Source organism: Elephantulus edwardii, unplaced genomic scaffold (genome assembly GCF_000299155.1).
Source record: "Elephantulus edwardii isolate Elephantulus edwardi_28Jun2011 unplaced genomic scaffold, EleEdw1.0 scaffold00016, whole genome shotgun sequence".
Taxonomy (NCBI): Eukaryota; Metazoa; Chordata; class Mammalia; order Macroscelidea; family Macroscelididae; genus Elephantulus; species Elephantulus edwardii.
Window position 1 is genome coordinate 30,660,156 of NW_006399766.1, and position 10,040 is coordinate 30,670,195.

The 10,040-nt window shown below is 43.7% G+C and overlaps 1 pseudogene; it reads left to right on the plus strand.

The window, feature by feature from the left end:
• Positions 1 to 183: 183 nt before the first annotated feature.
• Positions 184 to 1,297, plus strand: LOC102850792 (annotated as a pseudogene).
• The last annotated feature ends 8,743 nt before the right edge of the window (positions 1,298 to 10,040 follow it).

Consider the following 10,040-nt stretch of genomic DNA (forward strand, 5'->3'; position numbering starts at 1 on the left):
GACCTGGCCAGGGATTGTGCGCTGAAAGAATTTAGAGCCATGAAAGTAATGGTGTCTTCTTTCACCTTCATCAACTCCCTCCAGGGCTCATTCCCCTGAACACCTACCGATTAAAGAAGCTTGGCCACACTGGGGCTGGTGGAGCCTACCGATAAAGAAGGGTCAGGTGAACTGGAGGAATCCATGACGCAGCTGCCAGTCCAAGCGGACCGGGGAGTCCCTGCTAAGCGACGGTGGTGCGGCAGCGACTGGGGGCAGATCTTCCAGCAGGGCGGCCCGACCTCACCTAGGGCGGCAGCACCATCTGTAGCCCCTGCCAAGGACCCCAGGTGCAGCCATCTTAAGCAGGACAGAAGCTGAGTGGAGACTCGCAAACGGCCAGGAATCCGGAAGTTAAGGAACGCGGAGCTTGCTGGGAACCGGAAGTCGAGCCTCCCGCAGTAACCCGGACTGCACGGTGGAACCACATCAGCTGGGCTGCAGTTCGCTTGCCAACTCTCAGGCTCTTCTGGATAGTCTACTCCAGAATCTCTACGACCTTGGAGAGAGGGAACATGAAACAAAGCCGAGAAGAACCGGAAAGCGAAGGGAAGGGAAGGAGAAAGGCCCGAGATCCATAGCAGCCCCAGTAGAGGATCCAGCTCCTCCGCCCAGCTCTCATGTAAGAGGGCAGAAGAAAAGCACTTCCAGTTTCTTCAGGGAACCGCATGAAGAACTGCACTGTGTCCTTGCTGGAATCTCCACAGACTTTCCCCCAAAACCAGAGGCCCTTGCCACAATGTCCCCCTCACCCTACAAAAAGTGGTAGAATTTCACAGCAGATGTAAAAGAAAACTGACGCCTGGGCACAGCTAGAACACAGAGATCAAAACCAGTGTCCTTGAGAAATATGTGGCTATACAAGAATTCAACTTAGAAAAGGCTTGCTTTGAAGTGCACCTGTTTGGGATCACAGGTTATGGAAAAAGAAAGGAAAGAGTTCTGGAACAGGAGCGTGCCATTTTGCTGCGTGCCAAGCCTCCCAAAAACAGTTAGGTTACAGACAAAGTTTTACAAGAGCATATCAAAGATAAAAATGCAGCTAAGGAAAAAGAAAGGAGAATGACCTAGGACACAGGCATTTTCAGGGGGAAAAAAAAAGAGGAGAGGGCAGGAAAACAGGAAATCCCAGAAGAAGAAAGTTGCATCTAGTATCTTTTCAAGGGGATGAGCTTGACAAGTGGGGAAATTCCAGAATGGCACATTGATTCTGAGTCCTGTGGATATTAAGAGCACTTCCTCCAGGGTGGCCAAGTGAAGGGCTCTTTAACCTGAGAAGGGGAGTGGACAGGTACTGCCGACGTGGAGTCACGGTGACCCTAGAGGGTGGTTCTTCCTTCTATCATGTTTCACAGGCTGCTTTTTTACGTCAGAGATGACAGCAAACAGAAAGAGTGGATTTCTGGCTGCTCGGGTGTCTGGTTTCAGTGCCAGTCTTGTTGGGCCTCTTGCAGTGTTTCCTGCAAAGTTTACTCTTGTTTTCTTTTCATAGTGTTTTGTACTTTTATTTATAGTTTTTCATCATTTTACTGATTAACAAGAGCTAATAATTAATGTTCAGTTGCATTTTACTTTATAAATCATGTTATGTAAAAACTTAGCATGTTGTAATTTCTATTTGATAGAAAAAGCCATTTTAATTTTCATTCTATCAAGTGTATAAAACCTACTTTAAAAATTATTTAAATAAAATGTAGATTTTTGTTAAAGAAATTTCAGTTAGAAAATTTTTTTAAGAAAAGGTGACCCAACAGAGTAGGGAAATTATCATGCCATACAATATCACTAATATCAAACATTAGCAAATCCTGCTGAAGATTATCCAGAAAAAGACTTGAACATAACATTGACAGGGAACTACCAGAATTACAGGCGGGGTTTAGAAGAGGTCATGACACTAGGGGCATTATTGCCAATGTGAGATGGATCTTGGCAGAAAGAGAGGATCAGAAGAATGTCTATGTTTGATTGACTATGCAAAGGCATTTGACTGTGTGGATCCCAATAAATTGTGGCTAACCTTGAGGAAAATGGGAATCTCAGAACACTTGATCGTACTTATACAAACCTATACTTGGACCAAGAAGCAGTCCTCAGAACAGAGCAAGGAAACACTAGGTGGTTCAAAATCAAGAAAGGAGTGTATCAGGGGTATGCAGAACAGATCATTCGGGAAGCAGGGCTTTATGAGGAGGAGTGTGGCATCAAGACTGGAGGGAGACTCATTAACAACCTACAATATGCAGAAGACACAACGATGCTTCCTGAAACTGAAGAAGACCTGAAGCACTTGCTGCAAAAGGTCAAGGACTGTAGTCTTCAATATGAATTGAAGCTCCACATCAAGAAGACAAAGATTCTCACCACTGGACCAATAGGCAGCACCATGTTAGTTAGATGTAGAAGAGATTGAGGTTGTTTGCAATTACAGCTTGCTAGAATCCACAATCAACACTCTTAATACCAGCAGTCGGAAAATCAAAAGACAAATTGCATTCGGTAAATCTGCTGCTATGGACCTCTCCAGAGTGCTGAAGAGCAACGATGTCAGTCTAAATACAAAGGTGCACCTAATCCAGGCCATGGTTTTCTCAATAACTTGTTATATTTCAGAAAGTTGGACAATAACGAAGGATGACAGAAGAAGAACAGATCCCTTCGAATAGTGTTGCTGGAAGAGTCTTGAACATCCCATGAACTGCCAAGAAAACAAAAAGGTCTGTCTTGGGGAGGATGAAACCAAGTCTCTCCTTAGAGGCTAGGATTTTAAAGCTCTGCCTCACTTACTTTGGGCATGTGGCCAGGAGAGATCGGTCCTTGGAGAAGGACATCATGCTCGGACATCACGCGCAGGAGAGGGAGACCCCTGATGAGATGGATTGATACAGTAACTTGGGCGATGGGGGTTGGTATGTCAGAATTAGTGAAACTGGCTCAGGACAGGGAAGTGTTCAGAGCTGCTGTACATAGGGTTGCTCTGCATCGCAGGTGACTCAATAACATTCTGACAGGTTTGGAAGCAGGTGTGGCATCCACTTCCTAAACAGCTTGCCTCTAGAAACTATGATTTTTGATAAATGTCGTGGGGAGGAGCACAGCTTTTCCTAGTTACTAACTGCATAATCTTATACAGTTTATTTGACCTGACTCAGTCTTAGTTTCCACACTCATAAAAAGGGCACGATCACAGTATCTGCTTCGTAGAGTTACTACATGGTGTCACCTTTTTTTTTTTTTCTTTCTCCTCTGCTTACATTAAAGACTTGAGAAGGCTTCAGAGCTACTGTGCATAGGGTCACAGGTGACTCAATGGCACATAATAACAACAGTCAACAAAACACAAATAGACATTCTTCTAGTATTCCTAACTTACAGCCAGGAACCATCTGACATCAGCAATGTTATTCCTTGTGCCACAGCCATTTCTAAATTGTGCTTGAACTTCTGGAAATTTCCAATCTGTGGACTTCTCTAGCTGCTTTTGAATGATCTTCAGCAGTATTTTACTTGAAGGTGATATTAATGATATTTTTCTATAGTTTCCACATTCTGCTGGATTACCTTCCTTTGGAATGGGGACAAATATATATCTCTTCCAATCCATTGGCTCTGTGCAAGTGGGAAACAAAGGGTCGTTTCTTTTGGACACTTTCTTTCATGCATTGATCTAGCACCTATGGGGTCTACCAAGTCCAAAGGTGCTGCAGTGCATGACCAAAACTATTGTCTCATAGCCCTGGAGCCATATTGCACTCACTTAGGAAAGCAACTCTGTGAAGCATAGCTTGGTGATCCAAGACCAATGAGAAAGAATGTGCTTTTGAGATGAGAAAAGTAGACTGTGGGAAATGTATCATTAAGCAAGAACTAGAGGGGCTTAAACCAGCAAGGTGGTGGTGGTGGTAGACCTGAGGGTGTCTCTTCTCCACAGAATAAGCAAACGCTGCAAAGATGACTCTAACCAGGGACAATACATAGATGACGTGCCTAATTTCTATGCGTGGTATGGGTGAATGGCCCCATGGAAAGATAAAGACAAGTATTTTAGCATGTTCTCTCAAGTGAGAGTTTCTCAAAACAATTTCAAAGATGCTCTGTCCTTGCAACAATGAATGAACGGAAACCCAAAATCTCTGTAAATGTTCATTAAAATTAATATAATTTAATTTTTTAAAAAAAGATGCTCTGTCCTGTGGTGACTGTCATGGACACCTGAGACACTCGGACACAGTGACAATGAACGTGCACAGAAGTTTCCTTGTTATTTAAAAGGATTGGTGTTTATGAAGCAACTCCTCACAACATACAACGAGTGTATTTAGTCAAGACTGACTTATTTACCAGCAATGAAAACATGGAGTTAACTGCTCCCTCAAGGTGGGCTTGCACTTTCCTCCCTGGTGCTCTAATAAATCATCCCAATCAAGGGGTCAGCAGGTAGTGGGGGAGGCAGCACATTTGCTTTTCATATTCTCACATTCAATATGAGCAATCGCTTTCCATTTGGAGCCTATGACAGTCCCCTTGAGACCGTCTGCATGATCCTATGATTTCTTGTTTCTAGGGGACTGGAAGTGTGTTTGCCTTGGCAGACTATAACAGAAAACTTGCTTTTGCTTTTTTTTTATTCCTGTTTCCAAATGTAAAGTCCTGGGAATGTTTTAAAAACAGACCCCTGACCAACACAATGTATCCACTGTAAGGCAACATAACAAGGATGGTTCTCTGGAGTATAATCCTGCTCCTTCCCGAGTGCTATTTTTAAGAGCTCAAAAGGGACTTTATTTGATTGGTCATATTTCCATCAATTCCCCTGCTGCCGTGAGAAATGTGAGCATGCATAAAACACACTGCCGTTTTCTCTGCTCAGTAGTAAACTCCCGCAGAGCTAAGAGTAAGAACTGAGTCAGAGTGGGGGTGGCCTTGTCTTCTGGTCTAGTCATGATGATGGTCATCCCAAGGGCAGAGGAGCCATTCTCTTGGGCTAAAGAATGCTCCAAACGGCAGTATCTGGAATTGAGGAAGTAATTGAAATTGAGGCACTACTTGAGTTTCCAGACTCTTAGAGAGCTTATATTTTCATTTGAAAAAAAAAAGTCACTAAGGCTATTGTGATATTTTTGATAGCAATATAATTAATTGAATCACCATTTGTCTCATTTGAGCACTATTTGGACTCATTATCTGAGAGAGAATATCACAAAGAAGCTTAACATTTCATTGTCTGGTTCTACGGCTACCTCATAGTTTTTACTTTTTAAAAAAGGTTATCATGTTGTTTCTGTTAGGTGCCATTGAGTTGTCTATGATTCATGGAAACCCTATGAACAACAGCTATGAACCTCGCCCTATCCTGTGCCATCTTCACCATCTCTGATTTGTTGTTGTTGTTGTTGTTGTTATGTGCCGTCAAGTTGCTGCGACTCATAGCAACCCAATGTACAACAGCCCTAAACTCTGCTCTGTCCTGTGCCAATTGCATTGTCTCCGACACAGCCATCCCGATTACCCCAGTCACTGAATCAATCCCCCTCATAGAGGGCCTCCTCCTACTGCACCGTCCCTCCACCCTCCCAAGCATGATGTCCCTCTCCAAGGACAGGTCCCTCCTTACAACATGTCCAAAGTATGTTAGACAAAGCCTTGGAATCCTTGCCTCCAAGGAGCCACCCAGTTTAACCCTTTCCAGGATGACTCTGTTTTCCTTGCAGTCCATGGTACCCTCAACACTATTCTCCAGCACCACAGCTCAAAGGCATCAATTCTTCTATCCTCCCTGGTCATTGTCCAACTCTCTGATGCATAACAGGTGATAGCAAAGACCATGGCCTGTATCAGATGCACCTTAGTCTCCAGAGAGACACCATCACTCTTCAGGACTTTGGAAAGGTCCCTAACAGCAGATTTTCCCATTGCAATACGTCCTTTAATTTCCTGGCTACTGGTGCCAAGAGTGTTGACTGTGGAGCCAAGCAAACTAAAGCTGTGTACAATCTCAATCTCTTCACCATCCATACTGATGCTGCCAATTGGTCCAGTGGTGAGAATCTTTGTCTTCTTGACACTGAGCCTCAATCCATATTGAAGGCTGCAGTCCTTGACCCTCTGCAGCAAGCGCTTCAGGTCCTCCTCAGTTTCAGCAAGCAGGGTTTGTGTCATCTGCATAATGCAGATTGTTGATAGATGTTCGGAAGGCTGGGCTCTATGAGGAGAAATGTGGAGTCAGGATTGGTGGAAGATCTCTGATATACTTAAGGTGATTGCTACAATCACTGTGTCAAGCTCATCTCGTTGAGGGTCTTCCCACACAACCCAACAATTCCATGTCTAGTTATAAACACAAAATAACTGAAAGCAGATGTTCAGATAAATGCTTGTTCACATCTGCTGGAGTTGCACTATACACAATAGTAAACAGGTGGAGACAACTCAAATGTTTATCAACAGAAGACTATATAAATCTATGCAGTCCATTCACACAGCTACTTGGAATATTACTTAGTCACACAAAGGAATAAATTCAAATACATGTCACAACTTTGAAAACATGATATTGAGTCAAAGAAGCAAGACACTAAAGGACAACTATTATATGATCCTACCTATATGAAATGTTTACATTGAATATATGTGATATGTGTTAGGGCTGTATCCTTTCTACATACTCACTCAATCAGTATACTGAGCAAATTATTTGGGTGGCTAGGATGGACAGTTTCCTCCTGTGCGATGAACTGCCTCTGAAAACCTGCTGGAAGGTCAGCTATGGGTAGGTTCCAACTTGATGGCAAACAACAAGAAGTCTCTGCAAAGAAGAATGTGGCATCAGGATTGAAGGAAGACTCATCAACAACCTGTACTACGCAAATGACACAATCTTGCTTTATGAAAATTAAGAGGACTTGAAACATTTGCTACAGAGGATCAAAGACTACAACCTTCAATATGGGTTATATCTCAACACCAAGAAAATAAAAATCCTCACCACTGAGCCAATAGGCAACATCATGAGAGAGAGAGAAATTGTCAATGATTTCATATTGTTTAGATCTACAGTCAACAACCTTCTCCTGTGACCTGAGTGAAAGTTTACAGAGTAAGCTGATTTTCTATTCAAGAATTCATAAACATTTTGTTTTATGACATTAATTACAGTACTCACAATGTACTCACTCCTCCTGATTCTGCCCTGTGATTCCTGTTTTCATTAACCCTTCTATCCCACCCCTTTATTCCTTCTGAGCTTTCTCCTTGGGTAAATGCTGCCCTTTTGGTCTTCTGTGAGTGATTGTGTTAAGGACGGAGTGCTCCCTTGTGTTGCTGTTATTGTTCACTTTCTTGTTGTTGTGTATTGTCGAGTTGCAATCAATCCACAGCTGACCCTCCAGTGGGTTTTCAGAGACTGTAAATCACACAGGAAGAGATTGCCCATCCTTCTCCGAGAGAGCAGCTGGTGGATTCGAATTCTGTACCTTTGCATTATCTGCACAATTCCTTACCACTAAGCCATAAGAGCTCCCCTATTGATTACTACACAGGGTGGTTATTCTTTGCCTAAAATTTGAGCCACAGCAGTGGATTTTGTTCTGAATTTGAAGGATAACTACAGACCATAATTTTTGTTTTGCAAATTATTTTCTCTGTGACCTTGGTCAAATCATTGTTACAATTTGACCGTCAACTTTCTCATTTGTTAAGAAGGCGGTGGTGGGTTAGCTGATCTCTTGAGATCCCCTCCAGTTGTTACATCCAAGATTCACCATTGAGAATGTTAAACTATCCTCATTCTGGGAATAGAGTTAGACGAAAGATTATGGAACATGACATCCCAAAGTCATGGGGAGGAGTACAGCTTTTCCTAGATACTAACTGCATAATCTTATACAGTTTATTTGACCTGACTCAGTTTCCACACTCATAAAAAGGGCACGATCACAGTATCTGCTTCTTAGAATTACTACACGGTGTCACCTTTTTTTTTTCTTTTCTTTCTCCTCTTCTTACATTAAAGACTTGAGAAGTCTAGAAGATGCAAACCTGTTGAAAGGCATACAATGACACAAAGTAGGCTCTTACAAAATGGCTACAGCAATTGTCAGAAGACAAAATTCCATTTGTAGCCTCAAACAGCTCCTTTAGTCACTGGCAAAGAACAGGAACATTGAGCAAACATACGTGAGTCTGCACTCGGGGACAATCCTTCTGCATCTAGTCATGTGCCTCCACAGATCGTAGCTCTAGAAGGACCCTCTGAAACCCGTGGGCACCGCGCTGTACAGGTTCTTCGTGCTTAGTTTCCTGAGAGTCCTGTGAACTCCTTTCTGTGCTGCCGGCCTCCTCTCACAGTGGAAGCTTGGCCCACCAAGGGCTCTCCAGGCTCTCACTTTGGGTACAATGAACGATCAGACATTTATCTTCAACTTCTTAACTTCACAGTTAAATGTCAACTCCCATTTTATTCCCGTCATTTCCACTATAATTATTTTTTACATGTTTTAATTGTAGTAAAGTGCACATAACATACAATTAGCCATTTTAAGCCATTTGGTAAATCACGAGGCTGTGCATCTACCACCATCTAGTTCTAGAACTTTTCATCACCCTGATTCAAAACCTCCTAGCCATTAACAGTCACCTCAATTGCTTTCAGCCCCTAACAACAACTAATAAACTTTGGTCTCTAGGCATTTGTCTATTCTAAACCTTTCATATTGTTGTTGTGAAGTGCTGTTGAGTTGACTATAACTCATGACCATCCTGTGAACAATGTATCTGAACCCTGCTCTATCCTGTGCCATCTTGATCATCTCTGACACACTTCAGCCTGTTGTTACAGTCACTATGTCAAAACAGCGCATTGAGGGTCTTCCTTCTTCACTGACCTTGTCATTAAGATCCTTCACTCCACCCAGTAGCTCCAGTTCATATGGAATCCTAAGACAGTGATGGGCAAGAGGACTGCAGCAACAGGCCTGTAGCACAGATGGATGGCATTCTCCCAAATCTCCAAATGCAAGTCTAACGGCGTGCCCCAAGGTCGACCTGGAAATCAGCTCTTCCCAAGATTAAGTTTCAGCTTCCTCCCTTCCCCTCTCTCAATTGAGCCCAGATGGAGGGTCTTAATGAGCCAACGAAGGCACTCCAGGGGAGAAGGAGAGCTCATTCTTCAGCTGTGAACCCTTTGGAAGGTGAGAGAGCTGGGCCTTCCTCCTTTGAGGTCATGTCCACCAACCAGGGACAGAGTGCACTTTTCCCCTCCAAGTCTTCTGCGATACAGCCTCTGGGGCAAAGTCAGGGGGACAGAAGTCTAAGGATTTGCCCCTTGGAAGAACAGGAAATGAGTAATAGAGTATTTAGGGGGCATATCATAAAAGGGTCGTGACCAAACTTTGTCTCTGGAGGTAACAGTGGTTCCCACAGCAGTGTGACTTTGGAGGGATCCAGAATACACCTGTAAATACTCAACTGCTGGCGCAATTATGGGAGTTAGCTGATCGTCTGTCATTTGGGGAAACAACTGCCTAATTGCATCCCTAACTGAGTACTTGCAGATGTGTGCGGTACAGTCAGGGTATTTGGATGTTTTGAAAAAGAAAATGGCACTCACAGCCAGGACTGAAGGCCTTGGTGTCACGTTACCATGACAAAACAACCATGAGCCGACCTACACAGCCAAAGCTTCCCTCCACATCAGTGATCCTGGTGAGGACCAACAGGAAAGGAAGGAAGGAGTGAGGGAGAGAAAGAGAGCAAGCCATGTTCTCTTCCCAGGCCAGCCTCAACCAGGCTCACCGCTGGAGAAGAGGCCTCAAGGCACCAGGTGGGAGGGAGAGAGGGCGGCTCTGTGGCCTCACAGCTGGCATTCAGCCTGTGAATGCAGCCTCTTCCTGCAGGTTCAGTACGCCCACCAGCCTTCACCACGCACTACACTGACGACGAGGACTAGCTGAAAAGATCATTCGTTGGAGCACACAAGCCCCTCCAAAGGAAAAAAGATGTGG